The sequence below is a fragment of the Lucilia sericata genome, unplaced genomic scaffold (assembly GCF_015586225.1).
Source record: "Lucilia sericata isolate MDLA Ls3-8-SP2 unplaced genomic scaffold, ASM1558622v1 Contig000241F_arrow, whole genome shotgun sequence".
NCBI classification, from domain to species: domain Eukaryota; kingdom Metazoa; phylum Arthropoda; class Insecta; order Diptera; family Calliphoridae; genus Lucilia; species Lucilia sericata.
The window spans coordinates 290,558-306,584 of NW_023994268.1; the positions used below are offsets into that span (position 1 = coordinate 290,558).

Consider the following 16,027-nt stretch of genomic DNA (forward strand, 5'->3'; position numbering starts at 1 on the left):
TGATTTTATTATTGTCTTTTTAACAGGTTTAAATCTTGGATGCTATAATTTATATATTTTGGTACTGTATTAATTCTATTGTGTAGTGGAGTATATTAAAGTTTCAGTTTTCCCTTCAAAGATGGCCCTCTGGCGGTTTTTTTATAATTTATCCTGGACACACTAATTGACCGTAATTAAGTTTTCATTTTTGAAATATAGATGACACTGATGAACTTAAATTCGTCTTGGACAATATTTAATAAATGTAATCAAGTTTTTCTGTTTTTGACACATAGGTGTCCCTGATGATCCTAATCTTTTTGTTTCGTGACTTCATCGACAAACACTGCTTATTGTCTTATATCCACTGTGTTACCTGATTTTAAGTTGTTTGTTACCAGTTTTTATTCTTTTAAATAAGATTCTTCCAATATGACTCAAATGATAACCAAATCCCTTCAGGCTTGTAAGGATTCCTTGGGGCTTCTTATTGTCCTTTGGGCTTCTTATATTCCTTTGGAACGTCTCGACCACAGTTCCCATTCACTTCACTAGGCTCAACTTTCTTGTCTTATACATTTGTTTAAACTTTCTTTTTATTCTATATCTTTTTGTTTCTTTATTTTATTAACGTTTTATTAACTTTCAGTTTTACGCTTCCTTTATTGGCAACCGCCAAATCTCGACTACCTTTGTCTTTTCTTTTTTAAGTTTTCAAAATTAACTTCTTTTAACACAAAACCTAACTGAAAAACTCTACTAACAAAACTAATTAAAAAAATCGTTACCCTAACTGCAATTTAAACAAACAAAAAACTGTGCAAAAAAAATACTTGTTTAATAAGACCTATTTCAAAAACAATAAAGAAATGTACATACATTACAACTAAATTGCTGTATTAACGTTAAGGTTCAACGTACTTTCCTATCCGACACATATAAGAAAAACTTTCGTGAATTTTAAAGAGAAATTTTCACGAATTTTCTCTTTAATGCTGGAAACCCTGTTTTTGTTGTTGTCGTATTAAACCATACTGTCATCACATGCAACACTGCATTATCCCACGATCCACATTTTGACGTTTCTATTTTGACAACTAAATACCTATGATCACAAACATTAAATCAGACAACATAAACAAAACAATCAACTAAAACAAATTATAAATTCAAATTTATTTTAATTATTTAATAAACAATCATCGAACAAAACCAAGACAAGTGATAATTAAAACAAACTACAATAAAAAAAAACATGCAACAGTGCAATAAAACAATAAAACAATACAATCAGCATTCAGAAATAACAAGAAAACAAACTCCCCGGAAGAAACCGTGTATTGTCCACGAACCACCAACCAGATGCGATACCAAGACTATCCTCCTGAAAACTTCATACATCAAATCAATCTCAACAAAACTCTTTCATTCCCAGACCAGATGCAGGAATGATAGTGTGAGATTATGGAGGTAGTACTATGTAAGTATTTCGATTTATATTATGGAAGTGTGTTTCAATTTTGGCAATTCCATCGCCCAACGTAGGTCACACCGACGCAACTCTCCGTCTAGCTAGCCGGGCAACTTCAACCATCAATATTAGAGATATTTATCAAAATATCTTGAATGTTACTTTGTTCAAAATTTTACTATATTTCCGGTACTATATTACGCGTGCAGGTCCCATTACGAACAAATCTGCCCAGTTGGTTTTGTATAAGAATTGGAATAATACCCCAGCATATATCACAGAAGAATAACTTAACCTAATATTGCACATTTTCGTTATTGCACAGTAAGTTAAATTTATCTTCTATTATAATATATATTGCACTATTTCCCAATCCTTACTATTATAATTGACAACATTAATATTGGTATAATTAAAAAAAATATAATTAACACTCCGGACAAACGAAACACATCTTAATCTACTATTGCACATATATACATATATAATATGCTATATTAGCAAGTCAAAATGATCGTATCTATCCTAAAGGTCGAAATGTATTAAAATTAACTTATATTGTATTGTCAATGTCATTATTGTTTGATATCTTTGGCATGGTATATTTTTAATGGAGAACCCGTCAGGCTTTCGAGTTCGTACATATTGTTCCCAATTACTTTTCGTATTCGACATTTAGTAAACTTTTTGCAAAATTTTGCATTTATGTTATCTTTAAAGCTACTTAAAATAAAGTTTCTTTTAAAGACTTCTTATCCTGGAACAAAACGAGGTGCTCGAGTTGCACCTCGATTGAAACGTAACGCGCTCCGTTCGTATGCCTTGTGCATATTTTCCTTTATTTTGTCCCTAATTAACCTTAGTTTGTCCGATCTTTTCATTGTTATTTCATTATCGTCTAGAGCTTTAAGTTTTTTTGCCAATTTATAGTCTGAACCACATGTGAACATATTGTATCCATAAAGCGCAAAGAAAGGACTGATTCCGGTTGCAGTATGTACCGCTGTGCGTAATGCGATTTCAATGGACGGTAAGTTAACGTCCCAATCGCTATGGTCATTTGTCATATACGCTCTGATAGCCGATAATTCACTTTGGTTAACTCTCTCTGATGCATTCAATTGAGGAGCATGAACTGCAGTCCTCATGTGATTAATTTCGTATAATTGTATCATTTTTTTGAATTCTTTCGATACAAATTGTTGTCCATTGTCGGAGTGAATGATTTCCGGGACACCGAATTCGTGAAAAACATTTTCAACGAGAAATTTAATCACATTAGATGCCGTGGCCTCCTTCATCGCTTTTAAGAATACGAATTTCGTCATGTGATCCATGACTATAAAAATATATGTATTTCCTTTTTTTGAGCGAGGATATTTCCCAAGGAAATCTATATATAGTTTCTGAAATGGTCTTAATGTCACCACTTCAGCACCTATTTCCGGCATTAGATTCCTATTTACCGATTTAGTTTCCTTACATATTATGCAATTTTGTACGTAATTCCTAACTTGAATTAGCATATTAGGCCAATAATATTTATTTCGGAGATGAGAAAGTGTTTTGTTTATTCCACCATGAGCTTTATTTGCCGGATTATGGGCTTCATTTATCAATATTTCAGTAAGACTACTGGGAACCCATAACTTCCACTTAAATTCTTCTAAATCTTCCATTTCGGAACTTAATTTATTTCTTTTATACACTATTCCGTTTACAACTTTTATATCTGGCAATTTTTCTTGGTTTTTTGTTATGGTTTCGACTAATTCTTTATATTCTCCTGACTCAAATTCTATTGTTTCGAATCCTAATATATTTCCTACATCCAATTCTATTTCCTCCACTAGTCTTGACAATGTGTCTGCAACTACATTTTCCGAACCCTTTCGATGTTCGATTTCGAAATCGAATGATTGTAGTTTTAATGCCCATCTTGCCAATCTTCCGTCCAGATCTTTTAAGGACATAATCCACTTCAGGCTTGCGTGGTCTGTTATGACCGTGAATGGCATCAGTTCATCATACGGTCGGAATCTTTTTATCGCCATTACAGCCGCTAAACACTCTTTCTCCGTCACGCTGTACTTTCTTTGTGCCTGATTAAGTTTTTGAGAATAGAAGGCGATTGGTCTCTCATTGTCCTCATCATCTTTCTGGAACAGAACAGCACCTATTCCATAGCTAGAGGCATCACATTGAATGTAGAACCTTTTTCTAAAGTTCGGATGAGCCAGTACTGGAGCTGTTGTTAATGCCTGTTTCAGTTGATTAAAACTTGTAATAGCTTCTTCGGTAACAGTGAATTTGGTTCCCTTTTTGATTAGATCTGTGAGCGGTGCGGTCAAGGATGAAAAGTTTTTTATAAAGCGACGATACCATCCCGCTGTTCCCAAGAAACTTCTGACTTCCCTCACTAATTTTGGCAATGGTATCGTTCTAATGGCTTCAATTTTTCTGGGGTCTGTTTTCATACATCCGTTTCCTATAATAAAACCCAAATATGGTAGTTCTTTAAAGCAAAATTTTGATTTCCCAATTCCTATAGTCAGATTCGCTTTTCTTAGGCAATCTGCAACTTTGCTCAATAGTTTTAAGTGGCTTTCAAAAGTCGATGATATAACAAGCAAATCGTCCAGATATATAAACACGTTTGCTTTCAATTATTGTGGGATGACTTTGTCCATAAGCCTGCAAAGTCCTTGGGCCGCATTGCATAATCCAAAGGGCATCACCACGTATTGGTATAGGGGTCTTCCGGGAATTGTAAAAGCAGTGTAAGCTCGAGATTTTTCTTCCAATTCTATTTGCCAGAAGGCGTATTTAAGGTCTACACTGCTTATGAAGAATGTTTCTTCCAATCTGCTCAAAATTCCTTCAATATTTTGGATAGGATACGCATCTTTCACAGTCCTCTCGTTTAATTTCCTCGCGTCCAAACACAGGTGATTCTTTTCAGGTTTCCTAACTAGTGTACAACGATTATTCCATGGACTTTTGCTTTCTTCTATTACTCCTAGTTCTAGCATTTTGTCCACTTCTTTATATATAAGTTCCTGAACCGCGGGAGATACTGGGTAGTGTCTATCCTTAATTGGTTCAGTCCCATCTTTTAATTCTATGGTATGAAGTTCAAGGTTTGTGCGTCCTAATCCATCCTTTTCAAATGTTCTAAATAATTGTTTTACTTTATCTAATTTCACTTTTTGGTCCATGGTAAGGCTGTGCTCTTCTACATTATTTAAGTCTAGAGGGAATTTTTCCGATAGATTCTCTGGATTCATTTCATCTATTTCAAAAATATCCGGTGCTATATTAAATTTCTTCCAAAAGTCTATTCCTAAATATAGTTTCCTAGCAAGTTCAGGACATACATAAAAATCTATTGTTTCTTTTCTGTTTTTATAAGCTACTCTAATACTAACTCTACCTAAAATGTCATATCCTTTTCCTCCGGCCGTGAAAACTTTTGTTAATATTGGCTCTAATTCAGCTCCTATGTTCTCAATTAACTCTAATGCATCCTTTCCTAATAAACTAATTGATGCTCCACTGTCCAAAAGTCCAAATATTTCTAATTCACCTATTTTAATTTTCGCAAATGCCCTGGGATCAGTTTGTCTTTTTTCTATTTCGCTACAAATTTTTACTGAGTCACTTAGATTCCTATATATTAGCTTTTTTCGTTTAAATCTATCTCTATCCTTTCTTAATCGGATGCGATTCTTAATCTAGCACGAAGTTTTCTCATTGTTTGGAAATAATCATCGATGGACTCTCCAGCTTTCTGTCGCCTTTCTTCAAAATCGCGCATTAGTTCGTATTCGCTACGATTTGAACTATATTGTACTCTCAATGCTTTTTTCATTTCTTCCCAAGATTCCACTGATTTGTACCACTAGCCAGTACCAGTCTTTGGCATCTCCTTTGAGTAGTCTATGAAACTCTCCCTGTATATCATTCCAAGAACAACGGTGGTATTTCATTAAATATTCTAACCGGAATATAAAATCTTCAATGTATTTCCGTCGAAACTAATATTCCATTTATCTATTCGGAATAAGGCACTATTCTGATGATTTCCATGATTTATGTGTATATCTTGAGTTCCATTTCTAACTATATTCTCGTTCTGTAAATTCACTGACTCGTTTGAATTATTTATATATATATTATCAAAATCTAATTTTCTTTGTGCTTCATTATTTACGATATTTCTTCTCTTTTCAGGTGCTCGAGTAATATCCTCCAACTGTACATCCTCCTCGCTAGTTAGTGAATTCCCTCCATCTGACCGCTTTTCGGAAATACAAACTTTTCTAATTTCCTTTAACATTTGAGAAAATCCACTTTGCAAACTCTTCTGGATGCGATCATCTAACCTACTTTCCAGTTCATTCCTATTAATTAATGTTGCATAAGCCCTAGGACTTTGACCGATTGATATACCTCTAGGAATTGCAGGTGGTGGAATATTGGCATCGAAGCCTGGTAAAGGATTTACTCTTTTCAGTATGGTACCCGTTGGATTTTGATTTGGAATTGGTGGTCGCGCTGTTGGTACGTTTATTGATCCTGAAATATCAATGATGTTATCTAACAACCTACTTTCTTCCCTAGGTGGAGTTCTCTGTATCGGCATTTTTATTGTTCTTAATTATTCATATATATCTGTGATACTCAAATTAAATAGTGCTGAAAACAACTTATAATCAAAATAACTAACGCTTTAAATTTTAAACAATTAACGTAATACAACATAAACTACTTATACAATTAAACCTATAGTTAAAACATAAAACATAACTTAAACTAGAGACATACATATACTAAAAACATAAAATCTCTAAAACAATATTAATATATAGATTAAAATACAAACAAATAAGAACATAAAACATACAAATAGACACTAATATAAATATTAAAACGTACAAATAAATAACATCAAACCTATAAGAAGACACTAATATAAACACTAAACAAATAAAAACATAAAACATATAAATTCACAATACCAAATATTCTGTTTCTTTACTACAATAACTATACGATGAAGGTTTTTGGTACAGTGGGTATTTCCGATCATTGGATATTTTATTGGTGAGTATCATTAATAATTTATATATTTTCTGACGCATTCTAATTTTGGTGTTATATTCCCTAACTAGATCAACGATTTCATCTAACAACTACTCCAATTGCAAACTAGTTATAATTTGAATAACTAGGACAATTAAATTTGTATTATTCAAAACTTTTCTCAAATTAATTTAATACTACTATTGCCTCCTGTTTTCCGCCAATTAAAAATTGCAAACTAACATCATAACACGTATTAGGACGAACTTTTATCCATGGACGAAAAGAAAACTTATGTAACATGCAACTAATATACTTAAAACATTAGGACGGTTACAAAATCGTTATTAACATTTCAAATAATTCCTACTTTTTCTACTATTGGCTCCTAATATCCGTCTATTTAAGCACGCAAACTAACATAAAAAGAATGTATTAGGACGAACTTTTGTTTTGCACGGAAGTAACACGTATGAAACACACAAACTAACATAATCAAAACATTAGGACGGTTACAAAGTGTTTTAATACTCAAATTAATTCCTTGTTTTTCTACCATTGGGCGCCATTTATTGTTACGAAACCCTTTTCTCCTCTTGGGTGTGTTGCCACCTCGACTAGCTCATTTGAGGCGTGGATTCCCAACCCGCAGACACACACTGGTTCGCATCAACAAAAAAATCTAAATCCTAAACACAACCTAAACAAAACAATACTATAACCTTAATATAACACCGAAATAAACATGGGTAAAAGATGTCCTTCCCATTACGCCACCCTCCCGACCTTGGTCATCTTCTTCCAATCTTAAATGACCCCTTTTTTACTACATCAGGTACTCACCCAGCTCATTATCCAAGACGGCCCACTGTACCTAACCTTCTTCTTCAATTTACCAACACATAATGTTCATTTCTTTTCTAAACAAATTTATTACAAATATACTAAACATAAACAAAATAAATAACTTATTAACTAATAAGTGGCTTAATATTTTAACAACAATTATCAATTTATCATTATCTATTTTGGGTTTAAAAAAAATTTACAAATATATTATTCTTTATATTCACTTCCTCTGAAGTTTTAATCTCATTTCCGTTTCTTATCTTTTTTTATGCGAAAGCAAACATTTAAGTTGCCATAAACTTTTCCTTTTCATTAATTCTTCTGAATTTCATCAATATCTATCTGAATGGTTTTCTATAACCTTAATTTTCCATACTCCAGGGTTAAAAAAAAAAAAAATCAACAATTATTTATAATTCCCTGGAAGAATTCAAATATTATTGTCTCTTTTTTTATACAAAGTTTTTAATCTTCTTTTCTATTTATATATTTTTTATCAAATCTCTATTTTGTAATTTTAAAACTAATCTTATGCTAAAACTTATCTATTAACATAAATCAAAATCACACACAATTTGACAAATTACTAAGGACCAGCTAATATCTTAGGTTTGGAGCCCTAAATCTGCTCCGACTTTAAATCTAAGATAAAATTTCCCAGCTATTCCCTGAAAGAGCTCTCTAAAGGATTTAAGGAATTTATCTATTTCTATACCCTTTACGGTTTTTTAAACTATATTTACCAATTTTCTACTAGTTCGATCCTTTTACAATTAACGAATATACCTTAACAGGAAACTAAAACAATTATTTTATTAAACTAATTAGCCTATATAACTTAATACTACCCTAATGCCACTTTACTATAATTTGATTTTATTATTGTCTTTTTAACAGGTTTAAATCTTGGATGCTATAATTTATATATTTTGGTACTGTATTAATTCTATTGTGTAGTGGAGTATATTAAAGTTTCAGTTTTCCCTTCAAAGATGGCCCTCTGGCGGTTTTTTTATAATTTATCCTGGACACACTAATTGACCGTAATTAAGTTTTCATTTTTGAAATATAGATGACACTGATGAACTTAAATTCGTCTTGGACAATATTTAATAAATGTAATCAAGTTTTTCTGTTTTTGACACATAGGTGTCCCTGATGATCCTAATCTTTTTGTTTCGTGACTTCATCGACAAACACTGCTTATTGTCTTATATCCACTGTGTTACCTGATTTTAAGTTGTTTGTTACCAGTTTTTATTCTTTTAAATAAGATTCTTCCAATATGACTCAAATGATAACCAAATCCCTTCAGGCTTGTAAGGATTCCTTGGGGCTTCTTATTGTCCTTTGGGCTTCTTATAGTCCTTTGGAACGTCTCGGCCACAGTTCCCATTCACTTCACTAGGCTCAACTTTCTTGTCTTATACATTTGTTCAAACTTTCTTTTTATTCTATATCTTTTTGTTTCTTTATTTTATTAACGTTTTATTAACTTTCAGTTTTACGCTTCCTTTATTGTCAACCGCCAAATCTCGACTACCTTTAACTTTTCTTTTTTAAGTTTTCAAAATTAACTTCTTTTAACACAAAACCTAACTGAAAAACTCTACTAACAAAACTAATTAAAAACAAGTAAGAAATTATAGTCGGGCGTGGCCGACCATATGATACCCTACACCAGTTATGAATATTAAATGTGATTTATTTTTCATAATAAAGCATTTATCTTCAATATTCCCTTGTTCCGATACATTTAAGCAATTTATGGATGAAAAACTAATTTTCTGAAAGAGGCTTTATATGGGGGCTAGGGGCAAATATGGACCAAGCCCGATAAAATTTTGTGAATATATTTATATTGACATAATATTTTATTGTGCTGAATTTCATCGCGATATTTGTGTTTATAAGCTAATTTGGGACATTCAAGTAATTTTCTGAAGGGGACTTTGTATGGGAGCTAGGGTCAAATGTGGCCCGATCTTTATGAAATTTGGCAGGGTCATCAAGACTTCTATAAAACTTAGTTGTGCCGTATTTTATCGATATATCTGTATATTTAACATAATTATGAGCTCAGAAGCCCTTTTCGGGGGGTTCTGTTGTATGGGGGCTAGGTGAAATAATGGACCGATTTTAACCATTTTCAATAGGCTTCGTCCTTAGGTCAAATAAAACGTGCGTGCCAAATTTCATCCAATTATCTTGAAAATTGCGACCTGTACCTTGCGCACAAGGTTTACATGGACAGCCAGCCAGCCAACCAGACGGACGGACGGACATAGCTTAATCGACTCAGAAAACGATTCTAAGCCGATTGGTATACTTTAAGGTGGGTCTAGGACGAATATTTTTGTATGTTACAAACATCAGCACAAATCCAATATACCCTCCCCACTAAAGTGGTGTAGGGTATAAAAATCGTTACCCTAACTGCAATTTAAACAAACAAAAAACTGTGCAAAAAAATACTTGTTTAATAAGACCTATTTCTAAAACAATAAAGAAATGTACATACATTACAACTAAATTGCTGTATTAACGTTAAGGTTCAACGTACTTTCCTATCCGACACATATAAGAAAAACTTTCGTGAATTTTAAAGAGAAATTTTCACGAATTTTCAATTAATTTTCTCTTTAATGCTGGAAACCCTGTTTTTGTTGTTGTCGTATTAAACCATACTGTCATCACATGCAACAATGCATTATCCCACGATCCACATTTTGACGTTTCTATTTTGACAACTAAATACCTATGATCACAAACATTAAATCAGACAACATAAACAAAACAATCAACTAAAACAATATAAATTATAAATTCAAATTTATTTTAATTATTTAATAAACAATCCTCGAACAAAACCAAGACAAGTGATAATTAAAACAAACTACAATAAAAAAAAGCATGCAACAGTGCAATAAAACAATACTACAATCAGCATTCAGAAATAACAACAAAACAAACTCCCCGGAAGAAACCGTGTATTGTCCACGAACCACCAACCAGATGCGATACCAAGACTATCCTCCTGAAAACTTCATACATCAAATCAATCTCAACAAAAATTACATAGAAATTAAAAACATCAAATGGAGAGACGATATGCAGTATTTGTTTGAATTGATCCAAGCTTTCAAATACTTTGAAAAAAAATAACTATTTTCCATATATTAAATTTAAAGCTATTCCACCACTTAGTAATGCTCGTTGGAACTCCAGAGCAATTCTTGCAATTTTATCTTTTGTACTGATTCCCAAATATCAACACGAATTATAAACGAATTAATATCTTTATTTTTTAAATATTTGTTAAATTAAATATTGTGTTAAATTAAATATTGTGTTAATTTTTTAAGTAGTTATTTTGTTATCTTACAAAAAACATTACTAAAATACTTTAAATTACATATTTGTTCACCAATAAGCTAGGTACTCTGTTCAAAATTTCGTACGAAATGCTTTCAAACAAACTTTCAAACAAGGCCGAAAAAATGAGAAAATTACAAAATCATTAAAAAATTATAAACAAAACAATAAATTTACTGCACAAGCGGTCAATAATATATTTTCATTCATTTTAAATAAAAGAAACACTGAATAGTTTATATTATTAAGATTTATTTTATTTTCAGCTTTCAAAAAACATATGGTTTTTGTTTACGTATTTAAAGTAATGATGCATACTTTATAGCAATAAAGCGACAAACTTTCCAAAATCGTGAGATAGACTACATTTGTTGCACATCAAATTTTTCGCATGAAAAAACCCTAATTTTTCGCAACTTTGAACAGAGTACCAGGCTTTAGCTGTAAGTTGTAGTAATTTATTTTTTTAAGAAATTATTTCATATTAAAAGCAATGTCGAAAAAATCCTTCAAATTACGTTTCGTGCCTGTTTTGCAACACTCTTTTCTTCTTTACCCCCTTTGCCTACAAGCTCATAAGGCTTGACGGGTGTCCCTGACTCAAAAGGCATAGTCTGAAACAGGCCTTACTTAAATTTGATTTGAACAAGAGCCAATTTAAATAAGAGTATTTGAGAGAATTTTTTTTAACGAATGAGGATTAAATGAAATCATACGCAGCAATAGCACAAGATTTCTTTTGTACGACTATAAATATAAAACATTCAAAATTTTCCATCACTTTACTACTAGAAATATTTTTTCTGTTTGCAATTTCTTTTAGCAGACGCAAAATATTTCAAAACAATCAAAATATATTTTTCTTTTTTAGCAGCGCAAGCACACAACAGTCGAACTACTATTGCCATGGAAAAATTGTGCAATAAATTGTATTGGATCTACTACTGCCAGTATTAACCCAATGTTTTCACGCTTCTCTTTGGTATGTTGTATTGTATTTGTTATTCTAGAACAGTTTTGCCCATACACACACTGTTACACATTCATTTGTATTGGTAAAGCAGCAGAGAACAAAATGTAACAAAAAATAAAACTGTACTAATAAAATGACTGCATACTAAAAAGTATATTCTAACTGTCAAATTGATATTATGGATTTTGACAGACAGCGTACATTAAAGTTCATATATAAAAAACTATCAGCTGTGCTCTCTCATTCACCTACATAAATTCGGCTTTCTCAAAATTTTGTTGTTGTATTTCTGTGTGGATTTTAAAAAAGTTGCGTGCAGATCTTACTTCGACAAATGCTGATCAGCAACTGAGTTGATTTTGTTTTGCAAGTTGAGAGATAATCAACTAGCACATGCTCAAATAAGAAAATACACAAGTAAGCTTATAGTGTAGGTGAGTCAACGCAACGTCAGCAGAATATTCTTGCCCTATCTCGCGTGATAGGGAATAGTGATTTTGGGCACCATTGTTCTAGAATGTTGAAAAAAACAAACTGTTTTTAACCGTGTTTTTGTAAAATGATTTTATGTATATATGTATGTATGTATGTATGTTGTATGTTGTATGTATGTAGTCTGTGTATGTATGTCTGTATGTATGTATGTATGTCTGTATGTATGTCTGTATGTCTGTCTGTCTGTCTGTCTGTCTGTCTGTCTGTATGTCTGTCTGTCTGTCTGTCTATGTCTGTCTGTCTGTCTGTCTGTATGTCTGTCTGTCTGTATGTCTGTCTGTCTGTCTGTCTGTCTGTCTGTCTGTCTGTCTGTCTGTCTGTCTGTCTGTCTGTCTGTCTGTCTGTCTGTCTGTCTGTCTGTCTGTCTGTCTTTCTGTCTGTCTGTCTGTCTGTCTGTCTCTGTCTGTCTGTCTGTCTGTTGTCTGTTGTATGTCTGTCTGTTGTCTGTATGTCTGTCTGTATGCTGTTGTCGTCCTGTTGTTGTCTGTCTGTCGTTGTTCCTCTGTTCTGGCTGCTCCTTCTTTGTTTCCTCCTGTTGTTTTTCCCTGTAGTTATATGTTTACTAACCTGTTTACTAACAAGTTTTTACACTGCATACATTGCATTAAAAATTCCTTCAAAAAGTAGTATCAGTATAATTGTTTACAAAAGTAAATAAATTGCGACTGACAGTTGCTCATTTTGCTACTGGCAGTATCAGAACCAAAACAATATTACTGCAGCCCAACGATGATAACAGGCAGGAAAACGAATACTTTGAATGTTTGCTGCTTATAAATTTCAAAGTAATGTTTGCAATTTTTAGTAAGCCAATAATATTAAAATGTGAAGATGTTAAAATATTTTTAGTATTATATTGATAGAAATGTGTATTTTACTGCAAGTGGTTACTAATATATTAAACTCTGAATGAAATGCACAAAAAGTGATTGATTTGCGTTTTTTATGAAAAAAATACAAGAACTACATACATACATACATAGATCGTGAATTTGTTAATATAAAAAAGTCTGTTTCTATTTGACAATTTTGTTACTATCCCAGCAAAATCTTTACTTACTCGGTAAGTAGGCAAGTACTATTGGAGTACTTTCTTTTTGGGTGAATAACTACTTATTTTTGTCAGACGATGACCAAAAAATTACTGGTTACCCGACTTTTGCGGACTTAAAACCGGGTTTACAGTTATTTTCTATGTTTATTATTTATTATTATTATTTATTCCCTTACTCAATGCTCCAGTAAGAAGTTACTTTATCATGCTATCTGGAATGTTTTTTACACAAATGTAAAAATAAATATTTCTTAAAAAAACTTCTAACATCGACTAGACTTAGAACCACTAACTAATTGCTCTTAGACATACGCTATAGACAATTGGCTACTAATCCTATTAAAAAAAAAAATAATTCATGTTATTAATAACAACCACTCATTACCAAGTAATGCATGACATAACTACATTACCTACAATACTCATTACCAAAATTTGAAGATATTTTACTAGGATTTTTTAAATTGTTTTGAACAATTTGTGAGTGTAAAAGTTTTAACCCTATTTTATATACGTACATTAGGGTGGAGGAATACCTCTCAAACTATACGTTTTAATGTACTAAATACGAGAAAAATAAAAAACAATTTTTTTGAAAAGATCCTCAGTTCCCTACCAGCGATTGAAAAACTTGATCTCAGTACAATATGTTCAAAAACATTTTCTGCAATTTTTTCGAAATTGGTCTCAAAAATTCCGTAATTTTGAGCTTATCGCGGCAAAAGTAATTAAAATTTTTGTTAGACTATTCCTCGTCTGCAGATCAACTTTAAGTGTATTATAATTTTCAAACAAATCTAAAATTAACCAAACCGAATGCCAAACTAGTTTTTAAATACCTTTCTGTATAAACTAAAAATTACGAAAATTTTGACACCTGTTTCGATAAAAAGCAAAAATAATATATCTCTCCAACCCACTAAAAATCATTTTGTGGACCACAATTTAAATAAATCTAAAGTTAACCTGATAGCGGTTGCGATGTAAGAGACCGGAAAACGCTATCCTGATATTTACATCTTCGGGATCAGAGGATCAGAGAAAATAGTTCTTTATAGGCAAAGTTCGTAATAAACGGTCACCCCGTCATAGAAAAAGAAATTAAATACATACATACGCACATACAAATCAATTTTTTTCGTCATTTATTAAAAACAAAAAATACTTCATTTAAAAAACCAAAAATACTTTAATAGAAAAGTTGAATATAATATGTATGTATGTAGTATTAAATAACAAAATAAAAATAAATAACATGATTTTGCGATTTTGAGCACTAATAATATCTGCTGATATATATTTTTCTAAGGCATATAATTGGTCATTTGCCTCCTCTGCATAAGGCTTTGATTGAACATATTTTTTTATTTTTTGCAAAAAATATGCACATTTTCAATTTTAGGTATATCATCCTCTATTTCCATCTCATCTTCTTCTTCACTCAGGTTATTATTAGATGGAAGATTTATAATTTCACTATAAGATAAGGGCGCCGACGTTAAAATATTTTTATATATGTTTGTACATACATTTTTCCAAAGACAACACTTCCACATTTGTCATCCAAAATCAAAAAATCTGGCAAATACCACAATGACGAAAACAATTGCCAATTGTACTTTGCCTCACATTAGTTGAAGCTATTTTTATCCACGCTTCTAAAACATTAACATATAATTTTTGTTTAATTTCAATTGCGGCAAGAAATTTGGTTAAAGCATTACTATTATACTTCAGATTTTTAATAATTCTTTGGTCGCACGGGTGCAACACACTTGTAGTATTCGGCGGCAAAATATGAGTTCAATACTTTCTAAGTATACAGATGGATGTGCGGTACAATTACATCGTACGACAAAAAGAGAAAACAATTTTAGACACGAACCGGATATTATACGTCTAAAACTATAAATATAATAGAGAATAACTGCGTTTTTTATTTTTCATTTCGTGATTCTGTGTCCTTTTTAAAGGACTTCAAAGTTTTATAAAAGTAAATTTAAAAAAAAAATTAAAATACTTCTATTAATCAAACAATGTCAAATTTGATGTCAAGCAAACTAGAAGAGTTGGGAAATATTTTGTATAATACCCTCCACCACCATCAGTGGTGATAGAAGGTATATATAAGCTTGTCAATCCGTGTGTAACACCAAGAAATATTCATCTGAGACCCCACAAAGTATATATATTCCGCGTCTTTATCAAATTCTGAGTTAATTTAGCTATGTCCGTCTGTCTGCCTGCTTAAAACACGCTCACTTTAAAACTAAGCAAAAGAAATAAACCAAATTCACCTAAAATATTCATTATTGTTCTAAGCAATTTAGTATTTCTCAGCAACTGCAAAAGATAATTTGATGAATTTTGCAACACGTCACTTTTTTACCCAGGGTCTATTATGTTCAAAATCATAATAACCGATCCAGAATTTCCCATAGTCCCTATATAAAGGTACATATTTCCGGAAATGGATTTATCGTTAATAACTTCCTCAAATATATCGTTATCAACTCGGAATTTTGCACATGAACAGAAATCGTACCATTAATGTCTATTGTTATCGGTCCACTATTGGTCATGGCTCCCATATAAGGCCCACTTCCAAAAGTAACTTAAACGCGCATATATCATTGATAAATAAAGCTATCGAGATAAAATTCGATATGAATATGTTTTGTGTATGTATCAATCACTCTACGATTTTTTTCAGGATAGCCCCTAATTGGTCATAGCTCCCATA

General features: G+C 31.9%; 1 long non-coding RNA gene across 1 annotated transcript; it reads left to right on the forward strand.

Moving 5' to 3' along the window:
* The first annotated feature begins 288 nt into the window (after nt 1-288).
* Nucleotides 289-6,329, forward strand: LOC119602563. The gene is made up of 4 exons (XR_005231353.1): nt 289-1,462; nt 1,528-1,777; nt 5,687-6,016; nt 6,077-6,329. It is a non-coding gene; the product is annotated as an uncharacterized LOC119602563 (long non-coding RNA).
* Nucleotides 6,330-16,027: the final 9,698 nt, after the last annotated feature.